This window comes from Triticum aestivum, chromosome 1D (genome assembly GCF_018294505.1).
Source record: "Triticum aestivum cultivar Chinese Spring chromosome 1D, IWGSC CS RefSeq v2.1, whole genome shotgun sequence".
Taxonomy (NCBI): domain Eukaryota; kingdom Viridiplantae; phylum Streptophyta; class Magnoliopsida; order Poales; family Poaceae; genus Triticum; species Triticum aestivum.
This window is the reverse complement of record NC_057796.1, coordinates 399,243,679-399,266,155: the sequence shown is the minus strand read 5'-3', so window position 1 is coordinate 399,266,155 and position 22,477 is coordinate 399,243,679.

The following is a 22,477-nucleotide window of genomic DNA, read 5'->3' as shown; positions in this document are numbered from 1 at the left end:
AGAATCTCTTGATCATGAAGGACAAGATCGCCTCTACTCCATCAACACCACCATCTTCTTCATCACCGAAAGAAAATTGAGTATCGGGTATGGGCACTCCCCTTGGCTTCCGCCAAGCTTGGGGGAGGTGCCCCGTTATCGTATCATCCCCACTATCTTTTGCCTTTACTTATTTTAGTTTGATCTTTTGCTTCAGATGAATAAAAGTTTAGTTCGATCCTTTCTTTTCAAGAGCTTGCTTAGTGATCTATCCTTGTAATCGTGTGTGAGATATATAATAAAGTTTAGTTTGAGTTTTTGCTTTCTTTACTTTCATGTTGCAATAAAAAGAAAATAAATAAATGAAAAATATCATATGCTAATCTTATGGTAGGTCATGGCACCACATAAAGAAAAGTATAAGTAGAAAATTTTATTAGAGATTGACAAACATAGCATTGGTCAATGATGCAACTCATGAAAGAATTAATAAGGGAAGGGAAGATTCACATATAAATACACTATCCTAGAAATCTTTTGTGATTGTGAGCCCCCATCAAAATATTATATGCCAAAATTGTTGACGTTGGACAAGGAAGATAACGTAATGATTTATGTTTGTTCATATTCACATAGAAGTTATATTGTCATAGATCCTTCAACATGTGGTGCTTGCCCCGATCTTTGCTAGCCAAAAATTCCGCACTAAGTAGAGATACTACTTGTGCATCCAAAAACCCTTAAACCTCTATCTTATTTTCAAGAGTCCTCCATACCTACCTTGGGATTGGGAAAAATCCCTCAAGTAAGTTGTCATCGGTGCAATAAGGCAATAAAAATTGCTTCTAAAAGTGTGAGATCATTTATTGTAAGAGAAAATTTAGCGTTGTGCGAACTTGTGATGGTGAAGAATAAAAGCGACAGACTACATAATAAAGGTTGCTATCACAAGGGGCAATACAACGCGATGTTGTTTTGCACTAAGGGGTTGAGCATGCAAACAAATAAGCGCATGGCAACCTCTGCTTCCCTCTGCGAAGGGCTTATCTTTTACTTTTATGTATTTACTTTTATGCAAGAGTCAAAGTTTTTCTCTCTATTCCTTTTTATTTTTCTCCTTTGGCAAGCATCATGTGTGAGGAAAGATCTAGGCACATATGTCCAGTTGAATATGTGTAGCATGAGTTATTATATATTATTGACATCACCCTCGAGGTGAATACGTTGGGAGGCAAAACTATAAGCCCCTATCTTTCTATGTATCTGGTTGAAACGTTTTGCTCATGTGTATGCGGTGAGTGTTAGCAATAATAGAAGACTATATGATGGTTGAGTATGTGGGCTTGCCTAAAGGCTCCGATACGTGACCCTTCCTGAAAAGATGATGAATTGTAGTTGCGAATTTGACTGAGAACATAGTTTGTTGGTTTCTAATAGAGTTTATGCTTTATACTTCAATTGTGCGATGAATTGTCACTTATTCATGTGGAGTCTATGATAAAAGTTTTGTGTTAAAGTTTGTTGATGTTATAATAATCTACATGATGCTTCTATGTCCGTATTTTGTTTTTATCGACACCTCTCTCTCTCTCTAAGCATGTGGACATGTTTTTCGATTTTGGTTTTGGCTTGAGGACAAGCAAGGTCTAAGCTTGTGGGAGTTGATACGTCCATTTTGCATCATGTTTTCCTACTGTTATTTATGATGTTTTTATGCATAATAATGCTTTTTGGAGTAATTCTAATGCCTTTTCTCTCATAATATGCAAGGTACACACAAACAGGGAGATTTCCGGTGGCTGGAAATCTGGACTGGAAAAGCTACGTCAGACCACCTATTCTGCACAACTCCAAACAAGCTGAAACTTTACGGAGATTTTTTATGGAATATTTGAGGAATATTGGCGCCAATAAGTACCATAGGGGGCCCACCAGGTGGGCACAACCCACCTGGGCGCGCCCTGGTGGGTTGTGCTCACCCAGGCCCACCTCCGGTGCCCATCTTCTAGTATATAAGTCATTTTGACCTAGAAAAAATAAGGAGAGGACTTTCGGGACGGAGCGCCGCCGTCTCGAGGCGGAACTTGGGCAAGAGCACTTTTGCCCTCCGGTGGAGCGATTCCGCTGGGGGAACTTCCCTCCCGGAGGGGGAAATCATCGTCATCATCATCACCAACAACTCTCCCATCTTGGGGAGGGAAATCTCCATCAACATCTTCAACATCACCATCTCCTCTCAAACCCTAGTTCATCTCTTTTGTTCAATCTTTGTACCAGAACTATAGATTGGTGCTTGTGGGTGACTACTAGTGTTGATTACATCTTGTAGTTGATTACTATATGGTTTATTTGGTGGAAGATTATATGTTCAGATCCAATATGCTATTTAATACCCCTCTGATCTTGAGCATGATTATCATTTGTGAGTAGTTACTTTTGTTCTTGAGGTCACGGGAGAAATCATGTTGCAAGTAATCATGTGAACTTGATATGTGTTCGATATTTTGATAGTATGTATGTTGTGATTCCCTTAGTGGTGTCATGTGAACGTCGACTACATGACACTTCACCATATTTGGGCCTAAGGAAATGCATTGTGGAGTAGTTATTAGATGATGGGTTGCGAGAGTGACAGAAGCTTAAACCCTAGTTTATGCGCTATTCCATAAGGAGTCGATTGGATCCAAAAGTTTAATGCTATGGTTAGAATTTATTCTTAATAATTATCTCGTAGTTGCGGATGCTTGCGAGGGGGTTAATCATAAGTAGGAGGTTTGTTCAAGTAAGAACAACACCTAGGCACCGGTCTACCCACATACCAAATTATCAAAGTAGCAAACACAAATTGAATCAACATGGTGAAAGTGACTAGATGAAATTCCCGTGTACCCTCAAGAACGCTTTGCTTACTATAAGAGACCGTTTTGGCCTGTCCTTTTCCTCAAAAGGATTGGCTACCTTGCTGAACTTTTGTTAATACTATCATTACTTGCTTGTTACAAATTATCTTGCTATCAAACTACTCTGTTACTTACAATTTCAGCACTTGCAGACATTACCTTGCTGAAACCACTTGCCATTTCCTTCTGCTCCTCGTTGGGTTCGACACTCTTACTTATCGAAAAGAGCTACAATTAATCCCCTATACTTGTGGGTCATCAGACACTTCACCATATTTGGGCCTAAGGGAATGCATTGTAGAGTAGTTATTAGATGATGGGTTGCAAGAATGACAGAAGATGAAACCCTAGTTTATGCGCTATTCCTTAAGGGACCGATTCGATCCAAAAGTTTAATGCGATGGTTAGAATTTATTCTTAATACTTTTCTCGTAGTTGCAGATGCTTACGAGGGGGTTAATCATAAGTAGGAGGCTTTTTCAATTAAGAACAACACCTTAGCACAGGTCCACCCACATATCAAATTATCAAAGTAGCGAACACGAATCGAACCAACATGATGAAAGTGACTAGATGAAATTCCCGTGTACCCTCAAGAACGCTTTGCTTATTATAAGAGACCGTTTTGACATGTCCTTTGCCTCAAAAGGATTGGGCTACCTTGCTGCACTTTTGTTACCGTTATCGTTACTTGCTTGTTACAAATTATCTTGCTATCAAACTACTCTGTTACTTACAATTTCAGCACTTGCAGACATTACCTTGCTGAAAACCACTTGTCATTTCCTTCTGCTCCTCGTTGGGTTCAACAGTCTTACTTATCGAAAAGGCTACAATTGATCTCATATACTTGTGGGTCATCATGACTGTTTCTTAGTTAGGATCTTGACAATACGAAGCAATAGGTTGGTTATTAGTTAATTCCTATAATTACTTAGTCTTTTCATAAAAAATTAAAAAAGACAAAATAACGAGTCACACACTAAGCATAGAAATTATATTAAATGATTTATCAATTTTCGTTAAATCTTATAGAAAGAGGTATAATTTCTTCTTTTGCACGGATTTCAGGAAAAAAATCTCTTATCATTTTTTATTCTATCAACGGACAGAATCCAAAGACAAGATTACTTATTCTTCTTCTACGAATATCCAAATTTTTACACCTAATACTCTATAGGTAGTCCGAATTGGATAGCAGCAATAATCAATTTTAGCGCGAATTGTTTGGAGGGGAAGTCTACCCTTTTTAATGGATTCGGCGCATGCAATTTCTTTTCCTCCGAGACGACCTGCAATTTTTACTTTTACTCCCCTTATATCTACTTTTTTTAGTTAATTCAATGGCTTTTTTCATTGCCTTTCGGAATGAAACTCTATTTTTTAATTGGAAAGCTATATATTCTGCAAGAATGTTAGCATGTCTATAAGGTTCTTTAACTTTTTGATAGAAATATTAAATCTCTGGTTTACAGAGTTAATTTCTTTTTGTAGATCTTTCTCTAATTCTTCGATTGCTCCTCTTTACTTTAATAAATTTGGGAATCCAGTATGGATTATGATGTGGATCGTATCAATTTCTTTTTGGATTTATATATGTGTAATTACTTCGGAACTTGAACTTGAGTCCATTTTTCTATTATGTGTAATTACTTCGGAACTTGAATCTGATTCTATTTTTCTATTCGAGCCCTTTTTCCTATTCTTTTGTATATAGTTCTTGATACAATCCCTTATTTTTTATCTTCCTGTAGACCTTCAGAATAATTTTTTGGTTGTGCGAACCGAAAGGAATGGTGTTTTTGGGTTGTACCAAGTCTGAAACCGAGTGGATTTATTTTTTGTCCCATATTTTTCTTTTCTATATTTTTTTACTGGGAATCGAAATCTTAGATGGATCTAAAGGTTATTTAGATATCTTTACTATATTTAGTACAATTTTTATATGACGCATGCTTTTTTATGGGGAAACTACGTCCTCGAGCTCGACGTCTGAATTTCTTCATAATAGTACTCCTACTGACTTCGGCTTTAGTAATAATTAAATTTGCTTTGTCAAAATCCCTATAATGAGTAGCATTTGCGGCTACCGAATAAACCAACTTTAAGATGGGATAAGATGCTCGATAGGGCATGAGGTTCAATATCATAACAGTTTCCTTGTAGTAACGCTAGCGAATCTCGTCAAGAACTCTTTGTGTTTGAAAACAGACATAGGGATACGTTTTTGTTCTTTGAAAACTCTCTCGAACTTAAGTAGAAGATCTGTTGGAACTTTCCTTGTGAGTTTCCTTAGCCCACTTTTCTTCTTCTTTATCCTAGGGATATACTTTACTAGTTTGAAACTTGTCACAAATAAGGTTATTCCCCGCCTACCTTTACTTTATTTTGAATCTTTTTTTCTTAATCTTTCTATTCAGAATTCAGTTAACGACGAGATTTAGTACCCTTTCTTGCATTTTCATAACTCGTGAAATGCCGAGTAGGCACGAATTCCCCCAATTTACGACCTACCATAGGATTTGTTATGTAAATAGGTATATGTTCCTTTCCATTATGAATCGCGATTGTATGGCCAACCATTGTGGGTAGAATGCTAGATGCCTGGGACCACGTTACTATTGTTTCTTTCTCCTCCTTCATATTGACTGATACGTCTTCAACGTATCTATAATTTTTTATTGTTCCATGTTGTTATATTATCAATCTTGGATGTTTAATAATCATTTTATAGTCATTTTATATCATTTTTTGGTACTAACCTATTGACATAGTGCCAAGTGCCAGTTGCTGCTTTCTGCATGTTTTTTACATCGCAGGAAATCAATACCAAACGGAGTCCAAATGCAACGAAACTTCACGGAGATTTTTTTCAACCAGAAGACACCTAATGGGCCCAGGCGCGCCCTGGTGGGTTGTGCCCACCTCGGGTGCCCCCCGGACCACCTCTTTGCTCTATAACCCCAATATTCCCAAAACCCTAGGGGAGTCGACGAAATATTGATCCAGCCACCGCAGAGTCCAGAACCACCAGATCCAATCTAGACACCATCTCGGATGGGGTTCACCACCTCCATTGGTGCCTCTCCGATGATGCGTGAGTAGTCCTTTGTAGACTTTCGGGTCCATAGTTAGTAGCTAGATGGATTCCTCTCTCTCGCTGAATTCTCAATACAATGGTCTCTTGGAGATCCATAAGATGTAACTCTTTTGCGGTGTTTGTTGGGATCGATGAACTTTGAGTTTATGATCAGATCTATCTTTTTATATCCATGAAAGTATTTGAGTTTCTTTGATCTCTTTTATGCATGATCTCTTATAGCCTCGTATTTCTTCTACGATATTTGGGTTTTGTTTGGCCAACTTGATCTATTTATCTTGCAATGGGAAGAGGTGCTTTGTAGTGGGTTCGATCTTACGGTGCTTGATCCCAGTGACAGAAGGGGAACCGACATGTATGTATCGTTGCTACTAAGGATAAAACGATGGGGTCTATCTCTACATAGATAGATCTTGTCTACATCATGTCATCGTTCTTATTGCATTACTCCGTTTCTCCATGAACTTAATACACTAGATGCATGCTGGATAGCGGTCGATGTGTGGAGTAATAGTAGTAGATGCAGGCAGGAGTCGGTCTACTAATCTTGGACGTGATGCCTATGTAATGGTCATTGCCTGGATTCGTCATGATTATTTCAAGTTCTATCAATTGCCCAACAGTAATTAGTTCACCCACCGTTTGCTATTTTTCTCGAGAGAAGCCACTAGTGAAACCTACGGCCCCCGGGTCTCTTTCTCACATATTTGCCTTTGCGATCTACTTTTCTTTTGCATTTATTTCAGATCTATTAAACCAAAAATACAAAGATACCTTGCTGCATTTTATTTCTATTTATTTTATTTGGCATTCGATCTATCAATCTACTACAAATTTATCTCACGTCTGTTTGCCAACTTGAGGCGCCGTACCCGAAAGGGATTGACAACCCCTTTAACACGTCGGGTTGTGAGGATTTGTTATCTGTGTGCAGGGGCTGTTTACGTTGTGTTGCTTGGTTCTCCCACTGGTTCGATAACCTTGGTTTCATATCCGTTGTGCTGCATCATCCCTTCCTCTTTGGGGAAATACCGACGTAGCTTCAAGCGACATCAAAAGGAATTTCTGGCGTCGTTGCCGGGGAGGATCTTCAACATATACCAGGTTCCTAATCACAAATCTCATCTCCTCGCAATTTACATTATTTGCCATTTTCCTCTCGTTTTCCTCTCCCCCACTCCACAAAATTTTGCCTTTTATTCACCCCTCTTTTTCGTTCGCCGTTCTCTTGCTTTCTAGTCTTGATGGCTAGCGTTCCTACTCCTCCTTTGTCACCTGATTTTGAAGTTCTTTACTTCAAACAAAAACAAGGAGAAAATTTGAAAGATGCTTGGTACAGGCTTATGGAATCTTATCGCATTTGCAATTTAAAGGGGGGGGGCGCTAAGATCTTGCTTCGTAATTTTTACATTGGATTGGCTTTGCATCATAGACAACTCCTTGACTTTGCCGCTAAAGGGAATTTTATTGAGCTTGATGCCAATGCTGCCTATGGAATTTTAGAAGGAATTTTGGGAGTTCCACCTCAAAAGAAGGGGTTTTCTTTCACCCCTGAGGGAGTTCAAATGTTGGACAAACTTGGTGATTTACACAAACATATGGTTGAAATACAGAAATATAATGAACCCCTCAAACACCTCAATGGTAGTATCAATCGCATGAATACCTTGATTACTCTTTGCAACAAGCGATTGGATGATCTAAAGATGGTTTCTTTTCCGGAGAATTTGGGGAAGCGTAAAGAGCCTCCCGGGTTTGAGAAAACCCTTACAAAAGTTGCCAAAACTTCAGATGACAAAACTTAGATCCTTGCTTTATGCCTAGCTAAGGGCGTAAAACTATAGCGCTTGTTGGGAGGCAACCCAATGAATAAAAATTATTTTTGCTTTTTGCTTTCTATTATTGAGTGTTAGCACAATTATGCTAATGTTATGATTGTGTTTTTTGTGTTTTAGTTAGTGTTTGTGCCAAGTAAAGCCTTTAGGATCTTCTTGGGTGATAGTTGTTTGATCTTGCTGAAAATAGAAACTTTTACGCTCATGAAAACAATTCTTATTTTTAACTAGAGCGTGATAAAATACCAATTTTTGCAGTAGATTAATATACAAATTACCCAGGTCGTCCTGATTTTTTAGAATATTTGGAGTTCCAGAAGTATTCGAACAAATCAGATTGCTACAGACTGTTCTGTTTTGACAGATTCTGTTTTATTTGCGTTGTGTGCTTATTTTGATGGCTCTATGGTTTTATTTGATGAGCTTTTGCCATAGAAAAGTTGGAATACATTAGATATAATGCAAAAACAAAATATGAATTGGTTTGATACAGTACTTATAGTAGTGATTTATTTTTCTTACACTAACGGATCTCACGAAGGTTTTGTTGAGTTTTGTGTGATTGAAGTTTTCAAGTTTTGGGTTATCTTACGATGGATGAAGGAGTAAGGAGTAGAAGATCCTAAGCTTGGGGATGCCCCGGCATCCCAAGCTATTATCCAAAAATGAGCAAACAACTAAGCTTGGGGATGCCCCCGAGTGGCATCCCCTCTTTCTTCTAACGACCATCGGTATTTTACTCGAAACTATATTTTTATTTGTCACATACTATGTGTTTTGCTAGGAGCGTCTTGTATGATATGAGTCTTTGCTTGTTTTATTTTGTGTTTTAAGTCTTGATTCCTTGTTGGACACACCTATTTGAGAGAGCCAAAATTATGCCATGACCTGTTAGAATTGCTCTCTATGCTTCACTTAAATCTTTTATGAGCTATGGACTTGCTCTAGTGCTTCACTTATATCTTTTTGAGCATGGTGTGCTTAGTTATTTTTGAAGAAATTCTCTCTTGCTTCACTTAAATTAATTTGAGAGAAAGAAAATTATGCTCATGATCTTCAGTTATATTTGTTTGAGCTTATGAAAAGCAACATATGAAAATTAGTTCCAAAGTGATAGATATCCAAGAAGGATATAATAAAAACTTGGGATATTTAAATTAGTGCCCCTGGTTCCTTAGTTGTGCTCACTTTTCCCCACGCTCCAAACTTTTGCTCACTTTTCCCCTCTTCCTTAGCTGAAACTCTCACAAATGCTCATAGCGGGCGTTTGCCGTCTTGACCGTCCATTGACCGTTAATTGCTGACGAGTGGGACCGAGTCTTCGTCTGACCGTTACTTGCTGATGGGTGGGACCGCAAGGAGACACGTATTGGGCAGCTTGTCTGAATCTGAAACTGATCTAGACAGGTCGCACCGCACCACACCGCCCCGCTCCCTCGGCCGGCGTCGTGACGCGTCCACAGCAGTTGTTTCCTCCACCCTATGCCCCTATTCCGTTCGTCGGCGACGCCGCGTCTCCGCCAGATATAGCCCACCTCCCCATCTGGGATTACATAGCGATGTTGAGTGAGGACGCCCGGAAGGCAGTCGACCGTGGAGAGGATTGGGTCGAATCCGCGGCAGATAATTCATGGATTAAACCTGGGTAAGCATCGTTTTCTCTCGAATTGACGTTCTAAGTCGTATTGTAGGTTGTATTTGACTTCTGTTTGCTTGAATTGTTCGAATTTGTGCTCAATTTTACCCGGCTAACTGAAGCCTTTGTTTCAACAAAATAGGATTGATCCCGCGCTGGCTTTCCGGCTGGCGATTAGAATGGAAACTAGTGTGCTGCGTGGTACTAAACCGCATTTGATTTCATCATTTTTCTATCCCAAAGTGGTAGAAACCAGCATATCTTTTAAAGATTTGTGAGATGAGCTCCGAAACACCTATCCCTGGAGTGATGTCGATGCTGTTGAACTAAATTATTTCAGCAGTGACGAGCAAAGATTTCTCCCACAAACTTGCAACGATCATATGCCGTTGCTTTTTGCTGGGATTGCTGGCTGCCGATTCGATAAACTCCAAATCGATGTGCTTCAGCCACGCGCAGAATGGGCGAAGGGGAAGGGAGTTCAGACATCATCTGTCTGTGCTAATAGCCAGCACCCCGGCACTCCTTGTAGGTCGACACCAAGTAAAGCAAGTGGTTCATGGAGCCACAACATGCCTGCTGCCAATTCTGGTTCCGATTCAGCTGCTGCTTCTCGTGTACCTTCTGCAGTTGGTGTAGAAGAAGATGCAGAACCTGACGAGGCAGTGCCTACAAATGATGATGAAGACGAGATGATGTTTCCTGAACTGGTCGATGTAGCCAGTCAGCAAGCAGAGGATGATGAATATACGGAGGAGCCCATCAGCCAAGCTAGGTTTGATGACACTGACGATGAAGAGAAGGTGGAGAACATGGACAGCTTAATCGAGGATGAATACGATGGTGATGACATGCCAACAATTGAGTGGAACAGGGAAAAACCTGAGCTTAGTGTAGGTACCATTTTCCAATCAATGGTGGACTGTCGGAATGCAGTGACAACATGGTGCATTATATCTGAAAACACCTATAAGATTAAAAGGAGTGAGTCAGCAAGGTTAACAGTTTTTTGTCCATATCCTAGGTGTAGGTGGAAGTTGCATGCATCTCGTATGAGAAAGAGCAAATATATTCAGCTAATCCAAGTTCAGTTAGTAATTTAGTTTCAGATCATTGAGTAAGGTTTCTTAACTGTTTTTTACCCTTTTATTTTGTTTCAGATAAAGAAAAGCCCACACAAGCACACCTGTCCACCTGGAGGGGGAGGGGGGAAGGCCAAAACCAAGCTAGCAAAAACTAGGTTGGTGGCAGATGCTATATTGGATTGGCTGAGAGAAGAACCTGGACTTGGTCCAACAGCACTCCATGGGAAGCTTTTTGAGAAGTACAAGATAGAAATTCCTTACATGAGAATTTTCAATGCTAGGGAAAAGGCTCTTGACAGAATTAATGGTCAATGGAATGACAGTTTTCAGCTGCTTTACACTTTCAAAGCTGAAGTGGAGATGGCAAGTCCAGGGAGTGTTGTAAAGATTGACAAGCATACAGTTCCATTCAAAATAAAAGGGAAGTCATTTGAGAAGGAGTGCTTCAGAAGGGCTTTTGTTTGTTTCAAGGCTTGCTGGCAGGGGTTTCTAGATGGTTGCAGGCCCTATTTGGCTGTAGATGCTACACATTTGACTGGAAGATGGAGAGGACAGCTAGTAGCAGCTTCTGCAATTGATGGACACAACTGGCTATTCCCAGTTGCATTTGGTGTGGTGGAGGCAGAGTCTGAGGAAAGTTGGGTCTAGTTTCTGCAGCAGTTGCGCAACATTATAGGCACACCCCCAGGTTTAGCTATACACACATATGCTTGCAAGGGTTTAGAGAGTGCAGTAGAAATTGTATTCCCTGGAGTGGAGCATAGGGAATGTATGCGACACCTAGCACAGAATTTCAAAAAGAAGTTCAAAAGTAAAGTTTATGATGAGAACTTATGGCCAGCATCATACATGCAGCAAAAGGAAGCATGAACACCATTTGAGAGTGTTGTATGCTCAAAATCCTCTTGTGAAGGAGTACATGGATGCACATCATGGCAAGGTGTGGTCAATAAGCAAATTCAACGAAATCTGCAAAGTAGATTATGTGACCAGTAACCTTGCAGAGTGCTTCAATTCAAAGTTCAAGTTAGTGAAAGGGCTCTTGTTGTGGCAAGCATTTGACAAGATGAGGCAGATGATCATGATAAAGATGGCTCTTCGCAAAAGAATTGCAGAAACACAATATGTTGGTCATCAAATGCTCCCATCACTGATTAAGGCATTGCACTTGAAGGCAAGAGGATTGAAGATGAAATGTATTTGATCTGGTACATATGAGGGAGAGGTTACCTATACTGACACTAAAAATAGGGTATGGAGGTATCTTGTGAACCTAAGTACTAGAGAATGTACTTGTAGGCAATGGCAGATCCGTGGGAAGCCATGCATACATGCCCTACATCTGATGACCGTTATCAGGGGTGCAGATGGTGAAGTTGATCAATATTGCTCTGAGTATTTCTCTGTTGCCAAATTTATGGCTGCTTATGCTGACAATGTGCCTGCACTCTTGGGGAAAGATCAATGGAACATAGTAGATCCAGGGTTCAAACTCCATGCTCCTGTCATTACTAGACCACCAGGAAGACCAAGGAACCAGAGGATTAGAGCAGGTGAGGAGGGTCGTCTACCAAAGAAGCGTGCTTGCAAAAAATGTGGAGTTCTGGGGCATATTGCTAGGCTTTGTACCAATGCAGTGGATGCATCATTTGGAGAGGAGGAAAGATGGACAACAACCAATGCTGAGGAGAATGCAGCAGCAATGGAGACTGAAGATGCAGTGGTGAATGCAGCAGCAAATGAAGCATCTTGGTATGTGTTTGCATTTGTAGAATGCAGCTACCCTTTTGTTTGCATTTGTTCTCTTTTTTGCCTATGGCTTATAATTTTATTTACCAGCTCTAGGGAGAAAAGGCCAAGAGATGAAGAAGCAGAAGATTTTGAAACCATGGCCTTTGGTGGTTTTGAAGCTATAAGAGAGGAAGAGGAGGGGGTAATTTTTCCAATTGTGCCTTTAAAGATTACTGAACCCATAGATGACTGTTAAATGGTCGTCAAGTGCTCGGCGAGTGGAACTACTCCATCAGCACCTCCACGGCGAAAACCCCAAGTAAAGATCAAAAGGAACAAGAGTCTGAAAGAAAAGAGCATCTCAACTAGGGAAACCAGGAGCAACACGGTGAAGCCAGCTGCAAACACAAGGAGCAAGTCGAAAATTTGAATTAAGTTGTTGGGAAATGTTTGTGTTGTCAATTTGAGGGCGAGTCGATCGCTTAAAACTTGGTAGATTTGTATTAAGATGTTGGCATCTTAAAACTTGGTAGATTTGAGCTACTGTGAAAACTTATCAGTTGTAATAATGTTGCTTCTACTTTGGTTTCTTATTTGAGTCAGAATTCAAATTTCCATCAAAATTTGAATTTAAATCAATATTTGTATTTGGGCCAAAATTTGGATTCGAGCCAAAGTTGAAGTTGAACATTAGAGGTTCATTGCTTTGTGCGGTGTATTTGATCGAGCATTCGAAGTCCAATATTTGTAGGTGAACACTCCAAATGAGAAATGTGCTAGAAACGAGCTCGAAAGCTAGGGTAAACAGCCCTATTTGAAATCAAGTTTTTTTTGACCTTGTCTAAATGAGGCATATATATGTTTATTAACACTTGTTCCATATATATATAGGGTAAAAACAAAGTCTCACTATTTATCGATTAATATTCATTTGAACTTGATTTCAACAGATCACTTCAAAAAATGATTTTTCAAAAAAACGCCCCTATACTGAGTTTATATTTTTTATGGTAACTAGGTCTCATAAACGGACGAACTACATTTTTTTATATTTTTGCGAGTTTTTCTAATTTAGTTATGGCCATTTGAAATCTGGTCAAACCCTAATTTAGTTGGTATCAGAGCTGACTACCTGTAGGAATCCCCTTCCACACTCCTTGGCCGAAGTTGAGTCTAGTCGCTGAAAACTGTTTTACTAACATGGCTGTGCGGCCCATGGGCCCACGTCACCATTAGGTGGTATTAGGATCTTTTATTCCTTGACCTATACTCTGGGACTCTGATCTCTCTTCTATTCGGGTTAAATGATTTTGCTAAAATCTAACTCTAGGTTCTCGTTACCACTTCCTACCAGAGAGCCCCTTCATTACAGATGATCGACTGCTTCAACAGAAGATTCTGACGATACTCTTCGATGTTCTCACGATACTTTGTGCCATTCCCTTCCATCGATAAACCCTATGGATAACCACGTACACTTGCCATTCATACAATGATTCCCCGTTGATCTTGTTATTACAAGATACCTGGAAATTCTCTCTATTGTTTCGACAATACTTTGTGCCTACTGCCTTACAATTCTTAGCCACATGAATACCCCTACGGTAAATTCCTCGCACTTATCGAGTATCCGCTCATTCCCAGTTGTTCATGTGTTTCACAAAAGTCTTCGAGATACTATTTGATCTTTCGAAAATCCTAAGCAGTCTATTGCTCTTGAAATTCTTGCTTGCTTGCATTATGTTTAATCCCATAAGTCTCGTAATCTTATTGGCATCCCTTGTCATTATCATTTTGAGTACGTTGATTCAATTTGTTGCGAATGCTCGCAATCCTCAATCAGATCCTAGGATTCATCCTTCCGGCTCAGACGTCATTTGGATATGAGCTGGTTCTTGACCAATCAATGCCTTGATCGGTTGTATCCCTAAGTCTATTCAACTTATCCATCCCTAATCAGAGCATTGCTTCTGATCCCTTGTCTTGGAATTCATAATTCCTTTACATTTAAGCTTTGAGTTAGTCAGTTGTTTCTATAATCCGATGCACTTGCATTCCTTCTTCCTTTGATAGAGTACCGATACTCACATCAGCTCCGTTGTAGACCACCGGACCTCTTGTTGGATTATTATCCGACAGTGTCCTTCATATTCAGATAACCTTGTGAGTCTTTCCACGGATATATAAAGCCTTGGGTAAATTGTATCCTCTGTTTTCTCAACCATGCTCTGTTTTCGAGCTGGTGGTATTTACTATTGAAGCTTGTGGTATATGTTTCCACGATACCCTGACGGGTTGAACCTATGCCTTCCTTAATATGTGTGAACTCGGAAGTTTTCACAAGTCATACTCATCTGGTATTTCATCAGGTAAAACTTTCAACACTAATGCCTTTATCAAAGCGAGAAGTGAATGGAAGGTTATACATTGAAGAAGTGGGAGTCGACCTTGAACCTTGCGTTCATGCCCATGGACACGATGTATAACTTATCATGGAAGCTGCTCATAAAAATAATTACCCCCCTTGTTATAAGTTCATCTTGTATCCATGGTTCGATCATTTATGATCATGGTTTCCGACCATGTTCTCCTTTAAATACCATTTCTTGTGCAAGTTTAAGCACTTGTCTTTTGCAGAGTAATACCCCAGTCCAACCTCTACTTTGATTTGTCGTCGAGTATTACCCCCTGGTATCTCAATATTATCACGGAACTGCATAACTTCTTATGAGTTCTTCATCAAGTGCTACATTCTCATTGATTCCAACTTTTCACGGGCTCTGAGTTATTAAACACTCAAAGACACCGATAACTGACTCAAGTCCGCATCGCGATTAAGCAACTCTTGGTAACCTTCATTACTTACGAGTTTGAACTCAATCATGTCATTCCTAGCCTGCTTGGCTATATCCTTGTCGTGCCGATTTTAACTGTGCTACCTGGTCTTTCATCCCGGAGCAAAAAAAATTCGACGGTGAGCTAATCCTACGTCGATCTTCCTCGTCATATCATTTGTCCTTGAACAACAAGCTTGATTTAGAGTTTGTGTCGTACCCATGGTTCCAGTAACCTTTTGTTTCATCATTCCTTTAACTTGATGTCATCGCCGATCGATTACATCTTCATGAAGTCTCTCAACAAATGTGTCATGATCATCATCAACATTTTGACTCCTTCCAGGATACCAATTGAATTCTTGATGAGAAATACCATCCTTCCTCTCGATGATTTGTGTTATCATCGACCACCATATTGCCTTCCCTCCAACACAAACTTGTTCGTGTTTTGTGTTATACCTTGAGTTCCTTGCAACCCATCATTTGTTCTTCTTTACCTTGGAGTATTACCATCTTTTATGTCAAGAATGTCGTGAGAATTTCACCACCTCTTAAAAATTCTTGGTACAGTGATGCTTCTCGCCATCACCATTCTTTTCTTAGTCCCCGTGTTGAGTGAACTCTGTTGTGCGAATTTATTATCTCTAGCTACCCTATTGCTTCAAAGTTAATGGACAATAATTCCAATTTAGTGTGTTGGTTGCTCAATCGCCATTTCGACGTTGGTCGTGCAACCCAGCCCATATTTTTGGTACACCTTTCAACCAATGTTTAATTGTGTATGTTTTCCTCGAGCATACCTCATTATATCATTTGATTTGACAAATGTTATCTCCTTGTTCACATAATTGTGGAAATCCATCATTTGGGAATTCTTGATGAATTGTCGCTGAGTCCATCAGCCATCTCCTCATCCTCTCCTTGGTTAAATGATGAACTCATGATTAGGAACTCGCTTCCATAGATCATTTCCGAGAATCTCACAATGTCATCTCGTCAAATTGTGTTGCACCTTTTCTTCTCAGGCATCCTGAGTCTGAGGTATCCTGACACCAATCGGATCTGAATCTCGGTCAGATATGATGGTTGGGAAATATTTCCAAGAGTTATAACATTGGTCTCTACATAACCCGGTAAGGTGGTGTCTTTGCTTATCACCCCTGGCCAGAGGACCTATTGTTATAGTTTTCTTTTTCGCAAGGCTAGCCATTCTTCCATGAGGAAATTGTAAGACTTATTCTACAAGTTGTTCCTGATGGATCCTTCGTGTATCCAAAGTCCGACCTTGCTTGAAGACCCCGTCAATGCTATCTCGAAGCATGACTGTGGTACTCCGATCCTCAATAAGAACATTTGAAGCACCATGCTAAATTTCCTTTATCAATTTTTCAAACACCGTTGTTTGGGTAATGTCATGAACTTCCTCTCCCCTAACCTAAATGATTTTCTACGTTATATCCTGTCATGGATATCATGCTCTGCTTGTCCTTGGGAAGGATATACCCCTGAATTATGTGTTTAAACACATTTTTCTTTCCATTGTTCTGTTTAATTTCATAATCATATTATCCTTTCCATTGTTTGGTTTGACCTTTCTTGAGGTCTATATGATCTAAGCAGTAATATTCTCCTGCTTATGTAAACACCTCGGTGTAAAATTTTGTCAGTAAGACCCTGTTACTTTTGTTGATGACATTCCGGTAACCACCGATGGACGAGAACTTTGCCTACTGGTCCGTCTCGTTTCAACAAGCAGGAAAATGGTTCTCTTCGTCCCTCGCCCTTGGTACCAACGATGCTGCCAACATAACTGGCCGGTTATTCTCTGACATGCCTTGCTTACATGATCGTGCAAGACGTCACCCCTCTTCCTACTTTTTACCCACATGGTGGGCCCATAACCCACAGTTCCACGGGATCGAAACCTGACTCTCCTGTACACCCCCGGTTTCCAATGTTACTCCTCGCACGTGGCCTCGTATATAATTCACGAGCCACCTCCCGAAAGATCATCAAGTCTGGTATCAGACACAATGCTTATTCCCGATTGCTCTGAACCCCATTCACACTCTCGGTTGGGCGTTAAATGATTACCCATCCGCTTAAAACTTCTCACGCCTTCTTTTATCTCTCTCGGTGATTTTCCCAAGTTTCAATTCGAGAGATACTTTCTACCACATTCCCTGAGTTATAAACCGGATACCGGCCTTGTAGAGTTCCGTTCTTCCGAAGTTACCCCTTATCCTTTTCGTAAGTACGATGGAGTTCCCGAAGAAAGGATGCCGACTTCATCATGATGACCTCAAGCTGAAGTATGAATACATCAGCGTTATGGATCGACCTATTCGAGGAGAGCAACCAAGACTGAGAAGACCCGTTAGAATTTCGTAACCAGAACTCCTCCCCCCTTATACACCTCTTAAATCTCGGGACGAGATTTCTTGTAGTGGAGGAGAATTGTGACGCCCGGATAATTAAACTACAGTAATCCTCTACTAATGGTGCCACGTCACCTCCATTATTGTTGCTAATCTCTTGTTAGTTCAAAAAACCGATTCAAATTCAAATTCAAAATCAAGCAAACAATAAAAGTTTTCGAATATTAAAACTAAAATGTTCGGAGTGAAGCAAATAATGCACAGGTAATTATGGTGGAGAAACCACACCTTTATAAAATATTTAAATACTATAAGATAAATAAAACAGTAACGAAAACTATTTTTTAAATACTTTTAGTTATTAAATAATTATGAAACTATTTTAGCTTGGGTAGCAAGTTAATGTTGCAAGTGGCATATTTGGTAATATCAAATACGGTGCCATTTTGGTATTTTGCTAACACAAAAATAAAAGGAAACTAAAAGAAAACAGAAAAGTAAAATAAATAAAAGAAAAGAAAACTAGCAGAAAACAAAATGAGAGAAGGAAACCCCCTCCCACTGGGCTCAGGCCCAGCAGGCCACCGGCCCAGCTGCCGGCCAGCCCAGCCGGCGCTCCCTTATCATCTCCCCCCTCCCCCGAAACCCTAATCTAACCGCACCACTCACCCCCACTCGCGCCCCCACTCTTCCTCTCCCCCGATCCAATTGGGATCGGGCCCGACGCCGCGCCTCCCCGGATCCCGTCGCCGGAACCACGCCGCTCGCCTCTCCGTTGTCGACACGTCCCCGTCCTCCTCACCGCCGGCCTGCCTCCCCACCACGCGTCATCCCCGTCGACCACCCTGACCCTCGTTCCCCCGTCCCTACGAACCCCGGTGAGGCCTGGGCCCTCCTCTCTCCTGTCCCCGTGTGCACGCACGCGCACTCGCCCGCGCCGTGCTGCCGTGCCGCACGCGCATGCCCCCGCATCCCCGCGCCGTCTCCGCCTCACGCCCGCGCTCGCGTCCTCACCGAGCCCACTGCCCCGCAGCCCCGCTCGCCGCGCGCCGGTCGCGTGCTGCCCACGTTCGCCACAGCTCTGGATCGCCGGTGCCCCGCCCACCTTCTGCTCGCGCGCGCGCCAGCCCCCACCTGCGCCTGGCCTCGCGCGCTGCCGTGTCTCGCAGCACCCATGGCCACGCCCCTCGCCCACACTGGCCATCCGCCTCGCTCAAAAGCCGGCGATGCTACAGTCGTCCCTGGCGCCGGCCGTCGTCACCATCACGTGCGCGATGCCGGACCGCTCCCGTAGGTCCAAACCGCAGGCCCGGAGACCCCCTGTACCGCGTTTCCAGCCATCTCCGGCGAAGTGCCACCGCGGGAGAGGCTTGCCGGAGCTCTCGCCGGCACCTGCGTATGAGGCACCGCCCCAGGGCCACTCGCTGGGTCGCTGACCGGTGGCCCCAGTGTGCCAATGGCAAGTGGGCCTAGCCCCAGAACGAAAATGGATAATAAAAAGAAATATAAAAATAAGAAATAAAAATATTAATTAATCAATCAATCAATTAATTAATTAATTGTGTTTAATTAACCTAATAGCTAATTAACCTAACTAACAAATGTTAATTAGCTAATCAGTCAATGACAGCTGGGACCCACACGTCAGTTTGACCAGTCAACACCTCTGTTGACTGCTGATGATGTCAGCATGCACTATTCTGGATAATGTTGAATTAAATTAATTAAATAAATTCTAAAAATGATTTAAAACTTTAGAAAATAATATAAAATAAATCGTAGCTCAGATGAAAATACTTTCTACATGAAACTTGCTCAGAACGACGAGACGAATCCGAATACACAGCCCGTTCGTCCGCCACACACCCCTAGCATATAGAACACGCAACTTTCCCCCTCCGTTTCATTTGGCCGAAAACGCGAAACGTCGGGGATACTTTCCCGAATGTTTCTCCCCTTCGCCGGTATCACCTCTTACCGCGTTAGGGCACACCTAACACCGTTGTTTGCTTTGTCATGCATCGTTATGCATCTGTTTGCATTGTATTCATTGTTTCTTCCCCCTCTTCTCTCCGGTAGACTACGAGACCGACGCCGCTGCTGGTGCCCCGACCGACTACGCTGTTGACGACCCCTACTTGCCAGAGCAACCAGGCAAGCCCCCCCCCCTTGATCACCAGATATCGCCTATTCTTCTCTATACTGCTTGCATTAGAGTAGTGTAGCATGTTACTGCTTTCCGATAATCCTATTCTGATGCATAGTTTGTCCTTGCTCCTACTGTTGTTACCTTTACCTGCATCCTACATGCATAGTATAGGATGCTAGTATTCCATCAGTGGCCCTACATTCTTGTCCGTCTGCCATGCTATACTATCGGGCCCTGATCACTATACTTTATACTTTATACTGTTAAATACTTTATACTAAATACTTTATACTGTTACATTACTTATGATACTGTTCGGAGATGGGGGCTGAAGGGGCAGGTGGCTCCATCCCGGTAGAGGTGGGCCTGGGTTCCCGACGGCCCCCGACTGTTACTTTGTGGCGGAGCGACAAGGCAGGTTGAGACCACCTAGGAGAGAGGTGGGCCTGGCCCTGGTCGGCGTTCACAGATACTTCAATTAACACGCTTAACGAGATCTTGGTATTTGATCTGAGTCTGGCCACTGGCCTATACGCACTAACCAACTACGCGGGAACAGTTATGGGCACTCGACGTTGTGGTATCGGCCGAAGCCTTCTTGACGTCAGCGACTGAGCGGCGCGCGCCGGATTGGTACGTAAGCCTGCTCTTGTGTTAAGGGGGCTAGTTCTGCTTCCGGGCGCCCACGCAACGTGCAGGTGTGCAATGGGCGATGGGCCCGGACCCCTGCGCCATAGGATTTAGACCGACGTGCTGACCTCTCTATTGTGCCTAGGTGGGGCTGCGACATGTTGATCTTTCGAGGCCGGGCATGACCCAGGAAAGTGTGTCCGGCCAAATGGGATCGAGCGTGTTGGGTAATGTGGTGCACCCCTGCAGGGAAGTTTATCTATTCGAATAGTCGTGTCCCTCGGTAAAAGGACGACCCGGAGTTGTACCTTGACCTTATGACAACTAGAACCGGATACTTAATAAAACACACCCTTCCAAGTGCCAGATATAACCCGGTGATTGCTCTCACACAGGGCGACGAGGGGAGGATCGCCGGGTAGGATTATGCTATGCGATGATACTTGGTGAACTTACCATCTACTCTCTTCTACATGCTGCAAGATGGAGGCTGCCAGAAGCGTAGTCTTCGACAGGACTAGCTATCCCCCTCTTATTCTGGCATTCTGCAGTTCAGTCCACCGATATTGCCCCTTTACACAGATACCCATGCATATGTAGTGTAGATCCTTGCTTGCGAGTACTTTGGATGAGTACTCACGGTTGCTTTTCTCCCTCTTTTCCCCCTTTGCATTCTTCTTGGTTGTCGCAACCAGATGCTGGAGTCCAGGAGCTGGAGATCCCGAGGATGATTCTACGTGGAGTTCGGCTTCGAGTAGTAGTTTGGAGGTCCCAGGCAGGAGGCCTTGCCTTTTCGACCGTTGCTACTTTTGTGCTAGCCTTCTTAAGGCAAACTTGTTTAACTTATGTCTGTACTCATATATTGTTGCTTCCACTGACTCGTCTATGATCGAGCACTTGTATTCGAGCCCTCGAGGCCCCTGGCTTGTAATATGATGCTTGTATGACTTATTTATGTTTTTAGAGTTGTGTTGTGATATCTTCCCGTGAGTCCCTGATCTTGATCGTACACGTTTGCGTGCATGATTAGTGTACGATTGAATCGGGGGCGTCACATCACTAGATGCGTGCGTGGCAGCGTTCGCATGCATAGCGGGCTACATCGATGCCAAAGTCGGGCATGCATAGTAGGCTGCATCCATCCATAGCAGGCTTTTTTAATTTATTACCAACAAACTAACGGGCCCGTCCTATGAACACAAACACGGCCCAACCAGCGAAGCCACAGCCACAGTCAACGGAGTCCAACGTGGCCCCACAAGTCAGTTAACGGCCAAGATGGCAAACGTCTGTTATGAACATTTGTGAGAGTTTCAGCTAAGGGAGTGGGGAAAAGTGAGCAAAAGTTTGGAGCGTGGGGAAAACTGAGCACAACTAAGGAATTAGGGGCACATATGGAATAAGCCCTAAAAACTTTCATGAAGATCATTGGACAAAATAAAATTGATTCTTAGTAATAGTTTTGAGATATGATGATGTGATATGTGAGTTACGTTGATGAGCAATTATGCTTTAGTAAGAATATTGGTGTTAAGGTTTGTGATTCCCTATGCAAGCACGAAAGTCAATAATTATGCAATGAAATTATATCCTACTTGTGGTGCATTATTCGGTGTTAATTATGCTTAATGCTCACTTATGAGATTATTCGTTTCTTGGTTGGTCGCTTCTCAATCTTTTGCTAGCCTTCATTTTGCACTAAGTATGATCTCTACTTGTGCATCCAAAATCCTTCAAACCAGTTTTTCCACATGAGTCCACTATATCTACCTATATGCTATATTCTTTTGCCGTTCTAAGCAAATTTGTATGTGCCATCTCTAATTTTCAAAATAAACTTCTCTTTTGTGTGTTCGTTCCGCTCGCGGAGCGGTGAGGGGTGGCTAATATTTTCCATGCTAGATGTGTTATTCTCACGATGAGTGTTTATTCACTTGTCATTGCATGAGATTAAGGCAAAGGTATTAGGGATGCCCGGTCCCGAAATGAAAAATGAATTTACTTTATGTTGTCAAATAATAAATTCCTTGGAAAGTGCTGGTATGGAGAGCAACCGTGGATACCGCTAGCCATGGAAAGTGAAAGTATGGTTGAAAAAGGAATAAACTTTATTTTTTGTTTGGAAACCGCCTATGATATATCTGTCATGGAAAGTGTTAGGAACTCTAAGTCGTTTTCGTTGGTGGAAGGATACACCTCCCAAAATGTTTTTATCTC